We start from the raw sequence: 16,317 nt of genomic DNA, 5'->3' as shown, positions 1-16,317 counted from the left end.
GTCACGCGGTGGGTGGGTGGGTGGGGAACAGCGGCAGCCTCGCAAGGTGAACATCAATTAGAGATGCAAATTGGATGGCTACGGCTAGCGTTGACACGAGGCGCGTCATCTCATGACAGCCGGGGGCCCTGAGTGTACGCCCGGCCCACTGCACGACCTCCTGCTCCGTCCGTCTCAACTCGTGGTGATTACGCTCTATCTGCGCGACCTCCCGCTCCGTTCATCTCATCTCGTGGTGATTACGCTCCCGCTTCGTCCGTCTCAACTCGTGGTGATTACGCACTATCTGCGCGACCTCCTGCTCCGTCCGTCTCATCTCGTGGTGATTACGCACTATCTAGAGCCAGGGGAAGGTCACGTGTGCCAGAGGTCTCCTCATTATGTCAGCGCTATAAGTCCACCATAATTTCCTATAACAATACAGCGTTTATTACAGTTTAACTTACAGATACAGAGACTCAGATATTGATAGAAGTGTTTACCACTAGAGAATGGGCTTCCTCAGTGATACAGAAAGGTCATTGCTCTCGCGTTTCTATGTAGACAGAGGAGTGATTTGTAAATTGTGCGCTCCAATTACACCAAAGAAGAACTGACTGGAGCTCCATCTGCAGCACCCAGGCAACAGATACTGTAACGGACAGGACACGAACAAAAGGTAGCGTGTGCCTCAGCTGTTCCCCTCAACAATGGCGGAGACAGACATCAACAAAAGTGAAAGGCGAGATCCTTCTAATGTGAAGACAGGTGTGTTATTGTGTGTGTGTGTGTGTGTGTGGGGGGGGGGGGGTGTTCTGTGTCAGTATACATATATGTGAGTGGGTGAGAGAGTGAATGGGTGAGTACTGTATGCATTTGTGTGTTATTGTGTGTGTGGAAGGGAACGGGGGGTGGGGGGTTTGGGTTCTGTCTCAATATACATATATGTGTGTGTGTGTGAGTGTGTGAGCGAGTGAGTGAGTGAGTGAGTGAGTGAGTGAAGGGATGCGTGAGTGAGTGAGTAAGTGAGTGGATGTGTGAATACTGTATGTATTTGTGTGTTATTGTGTGTGTGGAGGGGGTAGGGGAGGTGGGGGGTTTGGGTTCTGTCTCAATATACATATATATGTGTGTGTGTGTGTGTGTGTGTGTGTGTGTGTGTGTGAGTGTGTGTGTGAGTGAGTGAGTGAGTGAGTGAGTGAGTGAGGGGATGCGTGAATACTGTATTTATTTCTCCAGTTGTACTCAGAGGCTGCTGTCTCCTGTTGGTGGGGGTCTGAAGAGAGACAGCTTAGCAGCCCAGCTACAGGCATATGCACACAGCAAAACCAACATAGCAAAACATAGCACAGCACAGCACAGCACAGCACAGCACAGCACAGCACAGCGCAGCACAGCACAGCAGAGCTCAGCGCAGCACAGCGCAGCACAGCACAGCAACCACACACCCCGTGCGCAACCACTTATTCTCTTTCTCTCTCTCCCACCACCCACTTCACTCACTCTTTCTCTCTCTCCTCTGCCCCATTGAGTAAACCACAGAACAGAAGGCTAGGAATGAGGAGGAGAAGGAGGAGAAGGAGGAGGAGGACAGGGGGAGGAGGCTTTGTAGGAGCTTGTGTGCGACACGCTGTTAATTGTCAGTTTTGAAAAGACTGAGCTGGAATGTGTAAACAGCACCAAAAAATAAAACATAACACAAATTCATTTTTAATTCCCCTCTCTCACAGATTCTTCTTCTTCTTCTATTATTCTTGGGAAATTATTCACAGGGAAGTATTTAAATGACATTTATTACCATTATAAAAGTTAATTGCTATCGCAATACAGCGTGAAATATTTACCAGTTCTAAAACAACAAGAAAAAGTAGTCCCAGCAATTGAGCTTGATATTTTTGAGTGTGCGTTATATAAGACAAAAGCAGTCTCTAAAACAGTACCCCGGCGCTGCCGCTTCAAAGAGACCGGGGCAGAACGAGGTGGGCGTCTCACTGAGGGGTGACCCCTGACCCCCAGCCTGTGGCGGGACAGACCGTTCTCTTAAAAGGCAGAACAGCGGAGAACAACGAAAAGCGCTGCGGCACCTCAGGCCCGAGCCAAAGCCAAAAAAGCCAGCTACAAAACGCTCCCGCTGAATGCCTTCCAAGAGCTCCACGGTAACGAGAGCGGTTTCCGACAGCTCCAACAGCACTTACGGCAGAGCTCTTCCACTCCAACTGGCCGGTGCTGCTCACAAATTACAGCCGGAGAGGCTGGTAATAATGGCCTGCGCTGCGCTACGCCAGGCCAGGCAGAGGAGGCGGCGGCGGCGGCTAGGCTCAAAGCTAAGCGAATGCAGGCAGTGACGCCACGGCTGCCACAAAGGCGCTGAATGCCGCGGTTGCTACGCGCTCACCTTTTGTGTGTCAGGCATTAAATGGCATTAGTGGCATAATCCCCTAACTGTTGCAGATTGAGACATGAGAAGCTCTTCAATTCAGCTCTTTCAAGTAGAAACCTCACCAGTCCGCCCCGTCTCTCTCTTTCTCGCTCTCCTTCCCTCCCACACTCCCCCCCCCCTTTCTCTCCCTCCCTCCCTCCTCCACGCTTCCCTCCACTCCTCTCTCCTCTTCTTCCTCTCCCTCTCTCCTCCTCTGGAGTGGAAGCTACAGAGCAGTCATATTTAATCAACATCTCGGGCAGACAACGCAGGGATCCCCAGTCCTGCGCCATGAGTCCTGGCGCTGTCACACTTGGGATAATTGTCTTAAATACCCTAATTCGCCCGTCGCTCGCCTTAAACGCGCAAGAGAAACAGGCAAGCTGACCTACATTGCCGCTGATCTGTGAATTATACATGATGTCACCATTTGATTATTTATTTCCTGTGTGAGACCCAAGTAATACTCATAATTGCCTCGGCTAGCCTAGCTTAGCTTAGCCTAGCCACGAACATGAGAGACAGAGTGGGGAGATGCTGCTGTCATGTCTTACAATTCATTTGCTCTGACACACATGTAGTCATGTCTGTAAGCTTCACTTATGGGGTTCCAATAGGCCTTTGTATTTCATCTGAAAAGGGAAAGACAGGGGAAAAACAAGCTTGAAAAACAGTGAGTTATGTTTTTAGGTCTTGAAGAATAGTTTCTGTAATAACAGTGAGTTATGTTTTTAGATCTTGAAGAACAGCCTTTGAAATAACAGTGAGTTATGTTTTTAGACCTTGACATCTTGGCAGCAACCCATGTGCTTTACAATGGCACTGTTTGTTCAGTTTACATACAGGACTACACCACAATGGCTGTTTTTTTTCTTCTTTTTTCTGTTTTTTTTTTCATCTGGGCATTTGGGAAAAATGAAACAATTACTGTTCACATCACAATTCCGATCCGTGGCACAGTTACGACAGACACGCAACCTTGTTCTCAGAGGCCCCGGACAGGACTCGGGAATCCAACCAATCAATAAGAACAGAGTCCTGTCCGGCAGTGAACACACTCCTCAGAGACACTGAGAGGGCCATTACAGGAGTCTATCATCACGCCCCTTCAGCCTCCTCTCATGGGGGCCAACAAGTGACCCCCGCCTCCCAACCCTTTAAAACGCCCCATAATTACACCAGCATTTATCCAGTCCAAAACTCACCACTGCTCCCGACCTCCTCCTTCTGGGTCATGTTCAGTTTTTTATGTGTGTGTGTGTGTGTGGGTGTTTGTCTGTGTGTGTGTGTGTGTATGTTTGTGTGTGTGTGTGTGTGAACATACGGGATATGGGATACCGAGGGCTGATTCAATTTGCCTTGTCTCAGACGTAAGGCTGTCTGGGCCAAAGCAAAGACTCTGAGTGAAGACACGGAGGAGGAGAAGGGGACCAATCCGACTCCGACTCCCAAACACCCCCTCTCCCTCCGATCCAAGAAACTCCAGCTCCCAAACACCCCCTCTGATCCGACTCCAACTCCCAAACACCCCCTCTCCCTCCGATCCGACTCCAACTCCCAAACACCCCATCTCCCTCCGATCCGACTCCAACTCCCAAACACCCCCTCTCCCTCTGATCAAGGAGACTCCGACTCCTAAACACCCCCTCTCCCTCCGAGACCACCCCACCTACTGGGCTCCATTTTAAGAATGGACCTTCAGTGTTTTCAAAGGAGTCCGTCCAAGCCACCACCCACAACACATGCACACACACACACACACACACACACACACACACACACACACACACACACACACACACACACATATACACACACACATACTCGCACGCACACGCACACGCACACACACACACACACACACACACACACACACACACACACACACACACATCCTGACTGAGGCTCAGGCCTCCATCACTGCAGGCCCCAGACTGTGCTTCCAAAACCAAGCATTTCAAAGAGACGGGGACATGGAGGGAGGGAGGGAGGGAAGGAGGTAGAGTGGGTTCACAGAAATAGGAGTCTATCTTTCTCTCTCTATCTCCCCCTCTCTCTCTCTCTCTCTCTCTCTCTCTCTCTCTCTTTAACTCGTTTTTTAACAGGTTTGCTCTTGAAGTTTCAAGGTCTTTCATCATCACTTGGGTTTGGGATTGTTTTGGTCTGCACAGTGGAAAGTGTTTATCTGGATGACAGAGGGAGTCTGTCGGTTTCTTTTCTCTCTTTTTTTTTCTTCTCTCTCCCTCCTTTTTCTCTATTTCCTTCCAACTCCCAAGTTCCACGTTTGAGGTGCTGTGCTGTGCTGTGCTGTGCTGTGCCATGGCCGCTATCTCACTCAGGAATGAATTTAGAGGGCTTATCTTGCGCCCGCTTCCCAGCTGAGGGCAGAGGATGTGTGAAGGCGCCCGCTTCCCGACAGGGAAAAGAAGCTATCTGCAGCGATAAGACCACGGCTGACTTGAGAATTGTAACAAAGCAGACAGCTTGGATGCAGGTGGGTACATGTCAGAGTCCGCACACACCAGCTTCTGGCCGGGACAGCAAAGGCACTGAGCTCACGGCGAAAAAAAGAAAAGAAAGAAGAAGACGAAGAAGAAGACGAAGAAAAACAAGAAGAAAAAGAAATGCCACTGTGAGTCCTTCTCTTTACATGGGTACAGACTAAACAACGATCCAAGTGCCTCATTTTTTTTGCCTAAACGAAACAGGCGGGATATCACAGTGCCAAGACAACAAAGAGGCACTTAATTATTCATCGACTAAATCACAACACGCTCATGTAACTCCGACGCTAAATATAAAAGAATAATATTGGCCAGCTTCTTTTCTTCACTCAGCATGTGCTTCAAGCAGGAAAACCTCAAGCTCTATTATACCCTAATTGGCCTGAGCTGGGGAACATACCAGCCTTTGGCACATCCACTGCCCCCCCCCCCCCCCCCACCCCACTCTCACATGGACAGACCACACAGAGCCCCCTCAACCACCACCCCAACCCACCCACAGAGTAACCATGACGACGGGGTGGCTAACCAGGATCTTTCGTCATAAGGGGGCAGAGTGGGTTGGACTTCCTGTGGCATCGTGGGTATGGCAAATCCCCTTACTCAAGTACACACACACACACACACACACACACACACACACACACACACACACACACACACACAAAGAGAGAGAGAGAGAAACCCTACCCAATCCAAAGACACATACACAGAGACTACACACACACACATACAAACTCACACACACACACACACACACACACACACACATACACACATTATTGCACACAAAGGCCCTCATCCACTCCTCATAGCATCATACTTATTGTTAACGTCCACTCCAAAAAATAACCTATATTCTAGGCTGACACGGGCTAATTGATTATGGATGGTGCCAGGGTTAATCCCAGGGCAAATAAGAGAGGGACCACCTTCAGGGCCTTTCATTGAAATAAAAGAAGTCAGGGCATTGAAAAGGAAAGAAAGAAAAAAAAGAAAAAAGAAAACAACACTCTGCCAGATTTCACTTGGTGTTTGATTAGCACGTCTGTGGTGTAGTCTTGGGAACATTTTTAGCCAACTTGTTTGCGCGACACTGCGATGAGGGGTGGCAACGCTTTAGCGGTTCACATAAAAGGAACTCAAGCAAGCATACCACTGCAGCCAGAATAGGCAATCAACATGCCCATTACAGTGTTGAGGACCTAGGGGTTCGCTTTCGACTCGAGTCGTCCGGAGGAAGGTTCGCTTTACAAACAACAACAAGAAGCGAGCGAATGCCTCGTTATTCACCCAGTTCCAATGTGGTGACTGCAGATCTAATCATTTGGAAGTGGTGAGATTTGGGGAGGGTAAAGTTAGAGAATGAGAGAGAGAGAGAGAGAGAGAGAGAGAGAGAGAGATGCAAAGATCCAGAGAGAGGGATTGAGAGCGAAAGAAGAGGAATGAAAAGCTCTTGTTGTGCAAGGGGAACTGATGTATTGACAGTTGCCCGCTCTAAAGAATGGCTTTGGCAGCAGAGCTTAGTCCTATGGAAATGTGTCATGAAGGCAGTTCCATTAACATCTTAATAAAGGCGACACAGGCCCTGGAGAGCCCTAACGCATTGACTGCCACTGGCTTTGGTGGGGGTGTAGGGGGGGGGAGTGGGCGACGCTTGAACTTGCCCTGGCTCACACTCAGCACCTCCACATAGGGGCATTAGCAGCGACTCGTTGGCATTGTGCTGGGTGCTGCGCTCTCTAAAGCACTGCCCCCCTCTGCACAACAACCGCCTAACCCCCCCCCCCCCCCCCCGCCATCTCCCCTGGCACACACACACACACACACACACACACACACATGCCCCCCTAACCCCCAAATACACACCCCTTCTCGGCCAAGGCTACCTCTCTTTTCTCTTTCCCTCTCTCTCTGTTTTTTTTTTCATTTACTGTCTCTTTCTCCCCATCTGTTGAATGATTGAATGTCTAAACAAAAGGCTTTGTCTGCACAGAGCTGCTCGGTGCTGGAGTGGTGGAGAGTGGGGAGTGGAAGGGTGGCCACAGGAACTGCGTTAGCCACAGGACTGGACAGGACAGGAGAAAGCATGGCGAGGTCTGGAAGAGTTCTGGCACAGGGAGAGGTTTAACGGCTACTCTCTCTTTCTCCCACACTCTCCCTCTCTTTTTTATCTCCCTTTCACCCTCTCTCCCTCTACCTCCATTTCTCTCTCCCTCCCTCCATCTCTACATCCCACTCTGTCTCTCTTTCGCTCCCTCCCTTCCTCTACTTCACACTTTCTCTTTCTCCCATTCTACCTCTCTCCCTCCATCTCTCTCTCTCTCTCCCTGCCTCTCTCTCTCTCTCTCTCTCTCTCTCTCTCTCTCTCCGTCTCTCCCTCTGCTGAGACTGACTGGAGCTTGTCAGCCTTCTCCATCTGGAAGAGTGGCCCTCACAAACAGCCCCCCCCAACCCATCCCATCCTGTGCCCCCCCACCCCCTCAAGTCTAGTCCAGTGCCAGCATCCTGACAGGCATGAGGAAATCACCACCCTCAGTCTCTCTCAGGCTAAAAACGAACACCCGCTTCAGGCTCCTCTGAGTGGTCCAAAAACACACTCCCCTCCCTGAACCAGAACCCAGAACCCCGAACCCAGCTGCTGTGGGTGGGAACGCGCTGGGACTAAGGTCCGTGCCGAAAAGCATGGAGCACAGCAAGACAGAGAGAGGGAGAGAGAGAGAGAGAGAGAGAGAGAGAGAGATGGACCATTGAATGTGTGTGGTTGGTTTCGACTGAGCCTGCCCTTTTTCGTTCCACTGACGTCTGTGGCCATCAATCTAGTGATGCTGACCAAATCTGGGAGACAATCTGTTCGCTAAGCTACGCAGGGAAAGTATCCTGCAGGCCAACAACACCGAGGACTGCCATACACTGATCACACAAACTGAGCTCTGTGATTGTGTGGCTTTATATCAAATCCATGCTGCTGTATGATTTGTAAGCTTTTCAGAGCATTTAGCCAGAGGCCAACTATTTCATTTACCTCCACTCACACCCATACTGACAGAGAGATGAATTGAAAATTGATGTGTACAGTATGTATCCTGCGCAAGTCTATGTGAGCATGTGTGTATGTGTGTGTCTTTGTTTGCCTGAGCAATTTATTTGTGCATGAGTGTGTGTGTGTGTATGTGTGTGTGTATGTGTGTGTGTGTGTGTGTGTGTGTGTGTGTGTATGTGTATGTGTATGTGTATGTGTGTGTCTGTGTCTGTTTCTGTGAGCAATTTATTTGTGCTTGTGTGTGTGTGTGTGTGTGTGTGTGTGTGTGTGTGTGTGTGTATGTGTATGTGTGTATGTGTACGTGTATGTGTGTGTCTGTGTCTGTTTGTGTGAGCAATTTGTTAACAGTTTCCTTACAGTCCCTGAGGTGGTAACTGCAATCTGGTGTGCTTCCCCGCAAACAATAACAATATGTGTCCCTTTCATCACCTCCCCCAACAGGCCAAACTGAATCCTCCTCACACGTGTGGCCATAGCACCATGGTGAGGAACTAGCTTCTCTCATTACCAAACGCTTAACTTTCTTCTTCCAAAAGCTGTGAAGTTATAAAAACATCAACACCCAACACATTGTGGAGACCAATCTGGACCGGCTGCCACCTACCCAATGTGGGTCTCCCTGCCTGTGTGTGTGTCGACTCCTTGGTTTAATTAGAGGCAATAAAAAAAAACGGCGTACTAATTAAGGTGCTCCTGAGCACGAGGGTCAGACTGAGGAGGAGGCGATGCTAAAATGAGCGGCGTGAAAGACGAATAATAATCAACACCTGTTGTTGTTTACAGCTACGCAGAGAGGAAGAAACACAGAGAAGGACAGAGAGAGAGAGGGACAGAAAGAGAGAGAGAGAAAGAGAGAGAGAGAAACAGAGAGGGGGGGGCAGAGAGAGACAGACAGAGAGACAGAGAGAGAGAGGGACAGAAAGAGAGAGAAAGACAGAGAGAGGGACAGAAAGAGGGAGAGAGAGAGAGAAAAAGAAACAGAGAGAGGGGGGGCAGAGAGAGACAGACAGAGAGACAGAGGGACAGAAAGAGAGAGAAAGACAGAGAGAGAGAGAGAGGGACAGAGACAGAGAGAGACAAACAGAGAGAGAGAGAGGAGGGCAGAGACAGAGAGAGATAGACAGAGAGAGAGAGAGGAGGAACAGAGAGAGAGAGACACACAGAGACAGAGAGAGGGGGGGGACAGAGAGAGAGAGAGAGAGAGAGAGAGAGAGAGAGAGAGAAAAGAAGATCTGTGTTTGTAATCAAGAGATGAGGCATACTTCAGGTCCCACAACAGCAGCAATCAACAAGCCATCCTTTCCATCCCCACACTCCACTTGATCAATGTCAAGAGGAGATTCCTATCTCCGGCTCGTGGCTCCTGCCTCCTGCCTCCTTATTCTCTGTGAGCTGAGGAGGAACAGGGACGGAGGGGGTGGTGCGGCGGCGGGCTCCGGAGTCGCACTGGTGCGGAGGGACCTGGTAAGAAGGGCCAGATCCTGCTCACGTGTGCCCTGGTGTCAGATAGCACGGCGGGCGTGCGGACCGTGCTCCCGCGGCTGAGCGCTGTCTGGGTCAGAGTGATAGAGATCTCCGTTGTTGTGACAGCTGGACTGTCGAGAGCCTGAGATAAACACTAGAGCCTCCGCGAGAGAGGGGAGGAGTGTGTGTGTGTGTGTGTGTGTGTGTGTGTGTGTGTGTGTGTGGGGGGGGGGGGGATGTATGCATTTACAAACAAACAAACAGTGTTACATGCTAGCAAACGCACACGGTCAACTAGGAGTGGAGTGGAAGACCTTTATCTGCAAGTGACAACCCCATGAACCATGTGTGTGTGTGTGTGTGTGTGTCTGCTTGTGTGTGCCTCTGTGTGTGTGTGTGTGTGTGTGTCTGTCTGTCTGTGTGTGCCTCCGTGTGAGTGAATGTAAGGGGGAGAGCAGGAGGGTGAGAGTATGTGTGTGTGTTTGTGTGTGTGTGTGGGGGGGGGTGTTGAGTAGATTGTGTGTGTGTGTGTGTGTGTGTGTGTGTGTGTGTGTGTGTGTGTGTGTGTGTGTGTGTGTGTGTGGAGGGGGTTTAGAGGGGGCTACAGGGTGAGCGCGTCACTGAGTACACAGACGCTGAATGCATTTGTAGCGTTCACTCATTAAGAAATAGGTCAAGGATTCCGCCTGCACGCATAGCAACTTGTCAAAATCTCTCAAGCTAAACAGCGGCGAGTCTGACTGCTGCAGGCGCAGGAACGGAGAGGAGGAGAGAGGAGGAGGAGGAGGAGGAGGAGAAGAGAGGAGGAGGAGTAGGTGGAGGAGGAGGAGGAGGAGGAGGAGGAGGAGGTGGAGGAGGAGAAGAGGAGAAGAGGAGAAGAGTGGAAATTCCATGGGAGAAAAGCGGAGAGAATAAGAGATTTGTAAGGCAGCAGGGCCACAAATAAAATATAAAAGGGTAAAATGCATCCCAGCAGTTGCACACAGTGACACAGCAAGTAATGACACCATGAGTGGCGACAGCACTGCAGAGCCCACAGACCCCAAAGCCCCTCTCCCCTTCTCTCTCTCCTCTCCTCTCTCCTCCGCTCCTCCTCTCCTCTCCTCCTCTCTTCCTCTCCCCTCCTCTCCCCTCCTCTCTCTCCCCTCCTCTCTTCTCTCTCCCCTCCTCTCCTCTCCCCTCCTCTCCTCTCCTCTCCTCTCTCTCCTCTCCTCTCTCTCCTCCTCTCCTCTCCCATCTCCCCTTCTCTCCTCTCCCCTTCTCTCCCCCAGACTGAGCAGAAACAAAAAGCCATGATGTCACGGGTGGCTGGAGGAAGCAGGCGAGCCTCATTGAGATCCTGCTCTGGCCAGAGGCCTCTCATAAAGGGTTAACTGAGTGCAGCAGACGGGCGAGATGCCTGCGAATTGAGTTGACGGGAGGGGGCGCTCTGCAGAGCCTTTAACTCACTGCAGGTGGTGTGGGTCTCTGTGTGTGTGTGTGTGTGTGTGTGTGTGTGTGTGTGTGTGTGTGTGTGTGTGTGTGTGTGTGTGTGTGTGTGTGTGTGTGTGTTTGTGTGTGTGTGTGTGTGTGTGTGTGTGTGTGTGTGTCTGTGTGTGTGTGTGTGTGTGTGTTTGTGTGTGTGTGTGTGTGTGTGTGTGTGTGTGTGTGTGTGTGTGTGTGTGTGTGTCTGTGTGTGTCTGTGTGTGTGTGTGTCTGTGTGTGTGTGTGTGTGTGTGTGTGTGTGTTTGTGTGTGTGTGTCTGCCCCGGTGGGGGAGTGAGGTTAGGATCCAGACACTCTGACTTCTAGACGCCTCTCCTCAACCTGAAACCATACCAATGTGCAGCTGCTCCAGTGGTTCAAGGCCAAACGCAGACGGACTGGCGGATGTATGCACACTCGTCATTGGCAAGGTCTTAGCTTGGCTTCAGCCTGAGAGGGCACTGGGGGAGGTGTGTGTGTGTGTGTGTGTGTGTGTGTGTGTGTGTGTGTGTGTGAATGCGCCCGGCTGACCCAGGAGCTGCTGAGTCAGAGCTCTGTTTACTGACATGACAAGGGGATCCTCATTAGGGGCCGATGTGAGCAGCGCTACCACTGAGCATCCAAATGATTCTCCTCAGACAGAAACAGCTCCATACGCACTCACAGCAGCGCCGCTTTATGGTGCTACAGCTCTCCCCACCACACACACACACACACACACACACACACACACACACAATCACACAATCACACGCACACAGACACGCACACACACACACACACACACACACACACAGATATGTACAACCACCCACACACACACACACTCATTTTAAAACCCACTTATGTGTACCTATACTCACACACCAAAAATCACACACAAAGAGACACACGCGCACACACCCCCTCCTGTGCACACACACACACACACACAAAAAACACACGCATTCACACCAACCCCAGTTCACAGCGGGCGACTGACGGGTTGAAAGAGACATGCAAAACGCAGACAAACCATCTTTAAGCACAGAACAGCCCTCAATTACCCCCGCAGGACCGCACACCCACGCACACACACACAATCAATAGGAGGATTGAAACACACAATGCTCCCCCCCTCCCCAGCAATCTTGAACCCTAATTTCTCTTCCCTGTGAAGTAAGTGTGTTTGGTAAGCCACTGGAGTGCAGGGGTAGGGCAGCTGTGTGTGTGTGTGTGGGGGGGGGGGCTGCCAAGCCCAGCCAATACCTCTCATCTTAGTGTAGTTAACCTTATTGATTTAAAGAGTCTGTGATGTGTATGCTCCGAGATGCATCACTTCTCTCTCTCTCTGTCTGAGTGTCTGTCTCTCTGTCTCTCTCTCTCTCTTTCTCTCTCTCTCTTCCTCTCTGTCTCTCTGTCTCTCTCCGTCCAGGCATCATCATCAACATCAACATCAATGAGCTTCAGAGGGATGAAATCAGTAGACTGCATGAACTGAACGAGCGTGACAGAGTGAGGATAGTGTTTCTGGCTCAAAGATGCCCATTCCTAACTGTTTCATACACAGGAAGGATTTCAGTCGAACAGCTGGAGTACATTTGTCATATCTGAGTTGTCCTGGTGGCTTAAACCCAATAGTTCATTGACATTGAATGCTTCAGTGTCAAGTCTGATTACATTCAGACTGGACATCACAGATAGAGTGAAAGTATGACTGAGATGGACTGCTGAATAAATACATTTGCTAACTTCTAGCAATGTGAGGAGGTGTGAATCGTATAGTATAACTTCAAAGGAAAGGTCATGAAACTTTCATTAAGAGATGCTTTGCGGGATTTTAAACTTTAATCATTGCTCTGTCTTAGTGCCCTATGTTCCTGCACTCCGAAGACGTTACACCCAGTAACCTTGAGAGAACAAAAAGCTTTTAGCTTCTTCATCCATTAATTGCGCTACGTTTCAGATATTCAAAAGTAACCCTCCTGTACTGACTACCAGTCTACCATCCTGCTTTTATTTCTCAACTTAGACCATAACCTTCAGCCACTCAGTTTAAACAAATTATTAGTGGATGTATTGCAAATTCTTTCACAAACGTTACTTCATAAAAAGCAGGATAGACGACTGTTTTTGCTGTCATGGGGGTATGTTTTCCCAGTGCGTTTTATTTATGCAAGCCGGGAATTTGCAGTCTGGTAAAGGCACTTATAAGTCAAACGGCTGTTTCGCTTTGAGATGGACATTATAATAATTATGTGCAGGGGTCACGCTTCAGATGTACAAAAACTCATTTTACTTAAAAAGAATTGGGGTTTTTCTTGAATTCAAAGCTATTAATACGATATCTGTCGGCCATGGCAGATGCGAGTTATTCTCATGCAAATCCGAAGCAATTTCCTTCTCAGGACTACATTTATTTTCTTTAGAGTCAATGTCAGGACAGGACGGGAGCCTCGGCGCTGAGGGTCGGAAAATGAAGATTTGTGGGTGCATCTGCTACGCTGCTGGCACGACATATGAGCCAGCATGGAGAAGAGAAAAGGAGGAAGACTGAATTATTGCTATTCAGCAACAAAGCTTCAGATTCAAGTTACAATCCTAAACGTTATTTAAGCTAAGCGTTTCGATTAACGATGTTCAACGATAGGAACATCGAAACGTGAATCACCGTCTCTAGTTATTAAATACAGGAGGAGAGTTGGATTCAGATAAATCCGTAACAGTAAGGACAAATAGGCTAATATTACCGTAGGTATTTCAGGTAGAGTGCGCGTTTAGCGACCACAGTGTCAATCTATCTTTGATTACGCATAGCCGGCTGCAACAGGACAAAAAAAGTTAGTTTACTTAATGTAAATGAATGGCCATTACCAGGAAAGGCTATTTAAATATTTTGCGTATGCCGTCCACACATACACACCTGCCCGTACTGTTTCCATCACATCCATGGAAAAGCAGAGGGATGCTTCTAAACGAGAGTTCACTGCCAAGGTTGGGCAAAGGCGGTGTGAAGGCGGTATTAGGGTAGTAGGTTAAAAGGCAAGGCACGCGAGGAGATCCAACAGCCAGATTTCATTTATTCAATTAACTGATTACCCAAAGGCATTATTAATGTATCCAAGACGCAGAAAAATAATATGTTTGTTTTTAATAGGCCTGCGACGAGCCCTGCCAGATGACCTTATGGTTGGACCAGACTTTTCCCCTTGCTTTTGAAATTGTAGTAGCTATTCACACAGCTCATTCATAGAGCTTGCATCGATTCATTTCTACTATCCATCAAAGGAATCACATTTAAAATACACTGTTTTACAGTAACGGTAAACGAAAGTCCAAAGTCGCCAACCGTCCGTCAAAGGGTGGACATACCCATGTGAATCAAGCGATTGAATGACATTTGCCAGACCAATGCAAGATCAACTATTACAATGTAGCTCACTGTTCATGGTTATCTATGGCATATCAGAGCGTGATACACCAGCGCGTAGAGTCAATGACCACATAAGCTACCTTAGAACATATGGTACAAATATTTTGTAAATGCCAGGACGCATCACACATCAACCTAATGTACTCCATTGTCCTAATTTAAAAAAAGCCTTCTACACCGCTATCAGTTGTAGTTAACAGTAGACTAGCGTCTTGCCTGGAACCAGCAGCGCAGACGTTCAAAGTGTTCTCTATCATCCTATTCAAGCCAAAATTCCTTAATCGCGAATGATTCAGAAGATGACATCATGCTATAGCTCTAAATCTGACACATGTTCGCACAGTGAAAGGTTTTAAAAAACATTTCTCAGTCACCTTTTGGTTCAAAGGAGGATGCGGCTTATTTTCATTCTGGTCACACAGCCGATTTATGTGCTCTCCGGTTCTTCTCCGCGTAATGGGTTTATTCTCAATATATCCACGCCAAAAACGGTCCTTTTTTGACACGGCTGCAAAGTCTGATGATGCTCTTGACCGATGACCAAACAAGAGAATATTTACTCTCAATTCCTAGAAAATGTCAGGAACATAATGCCGCTTCATTCATTCACTCCGGCACAGGCTACTGAACGGGCTCCCGGCGCCACAGCACGAGTAATGTCAGTAATTGATCTATGCAGCAAATTCGGGGAGTGTTGATGTCCTCTCGGTCAGAAAAAATGTTCCATCCAAATAGTCAATCAAGAGAGCAGGCTACAACGAATAGGGCGCATTCCATTAGTTCGGACAGCGTCCAGTGACAGCGGCTTCAGCCTGGTTTGCCATCGTCCGTTCTCATCAGTTTGGATTGCAACCTCAGTGCAATTCACAAAGACTCTCTCTCATTCGACTTCTCCTAAGGCTTTTCCCCCCGCTAGACTGGCACAGTGCTGTGGCGTTTACCAAAGCCCGTCAGCGTACAGTACTACTTGCACACCACAACGTTTAAACCCAGCCCCCTGCTCTCTCCGCGAATATGGGCTCATTTGCATGTCGCATGCGTTAACCGTTTCAGTCCGGGGCCTCAGAGTACCGCCTTCGGTTCCCTGCGGGAGACCAATGTAATGTATTTGTTTGAGCAACGAGTATCTCCTTGTATGTGGTCAGTGACGATGTGTTGAAAGCGAAATTGCATCGCTAATAGTTGTAGCAGCCTTTACAACGTGTCCGTTAACAGGAAGACTCCTCTCCCACAAAAATCACTATTAAAACAGAATATTCCACAAATAGAATATTTCACACTATATTTGTCTGCACAGAATAGCCCGTGTAAGCGCAAATCCCTTAAAAAAACTGACAAATGAACCATGAGTCCATAATTCAGGGGGGAAATCACTGATCAAATATTTGCCTGTTGATGTAAATTAACAGGTTTGATTTGCATTTACGTCAGCTTGCATGATCACATCTCAGTAGTTTACCGCACGTATTGAGTGACGGAATCCACCGAGTTTCATCATGAAGACAAATGAATATAGACCATATGGAGACACTTTAGTGTCAGTATTCTGAATACCACTGCTGTAAAAGAACACTTCGACCTCACCGTTACATTGTAGTATGGGATTTGCTCTTAGAGGGATCGCGTGGCACGCTACATATTCTGTTGGTATATTGCCATCTATAGACATAAATTTGGTACTGCAGCCAGAATCTGAAGTAGCGCATACAGTGGTGGATGAGATCCTTCCTACGAGATAATTCAACCAATCAAGCCCGCATAGTCCACAACAGGCAAAGGTAAGGCACATCCTATGTCCTATGTCATAACTACGAAGTCTATCATAACCTTGTTAAACGCTACACAGGTTACCGCATGGCATTGGAAGTTCAAATAATTGTAAATGCAACACGTTACAGAAAAAACATGTCTACATGACCATGGTGTGCGGTAGCAGCTACATGAAAATGATAGTGGATATTTGATCGATGCATTTCAACAGCCGCTTTTAGGCGCAGACAAAGCAAAGTTAGAAAAGGCTCTTAACTTTACCC

General features: G+C 48.5%; 1 pseudogene; it reads right to left on the bottom strand.

The window, feature by feature from the left end:
* Window positions 1-15,292, bottom strand: part of LOC116220244 — a 48,409-nt pseudogene extending 33,117 nt beyond the window's left edge.
* Window positions 15,293-16,317: the final 1,025 nt, after the last annotated feature.

This window comes from Clupea harengus, chromosome 4 (genome assembly GCF_900700415.2).
Source record: "Clupea harengus chromosome 4, Ch_v2.0.2, whole genome shotgun sequence".
Taxonomy (NCBI): Eukaryota; Metazoa; Chordata; class Actinopteri; order Clupeiformes; family Clupeidae; genus Clupea; species Clupea harengus.
The sequence above is the reverse complement of the archived record's forward strand: the minus strand, read 5'-3'. Positions and strand labels throughout refer to the sequence as shown.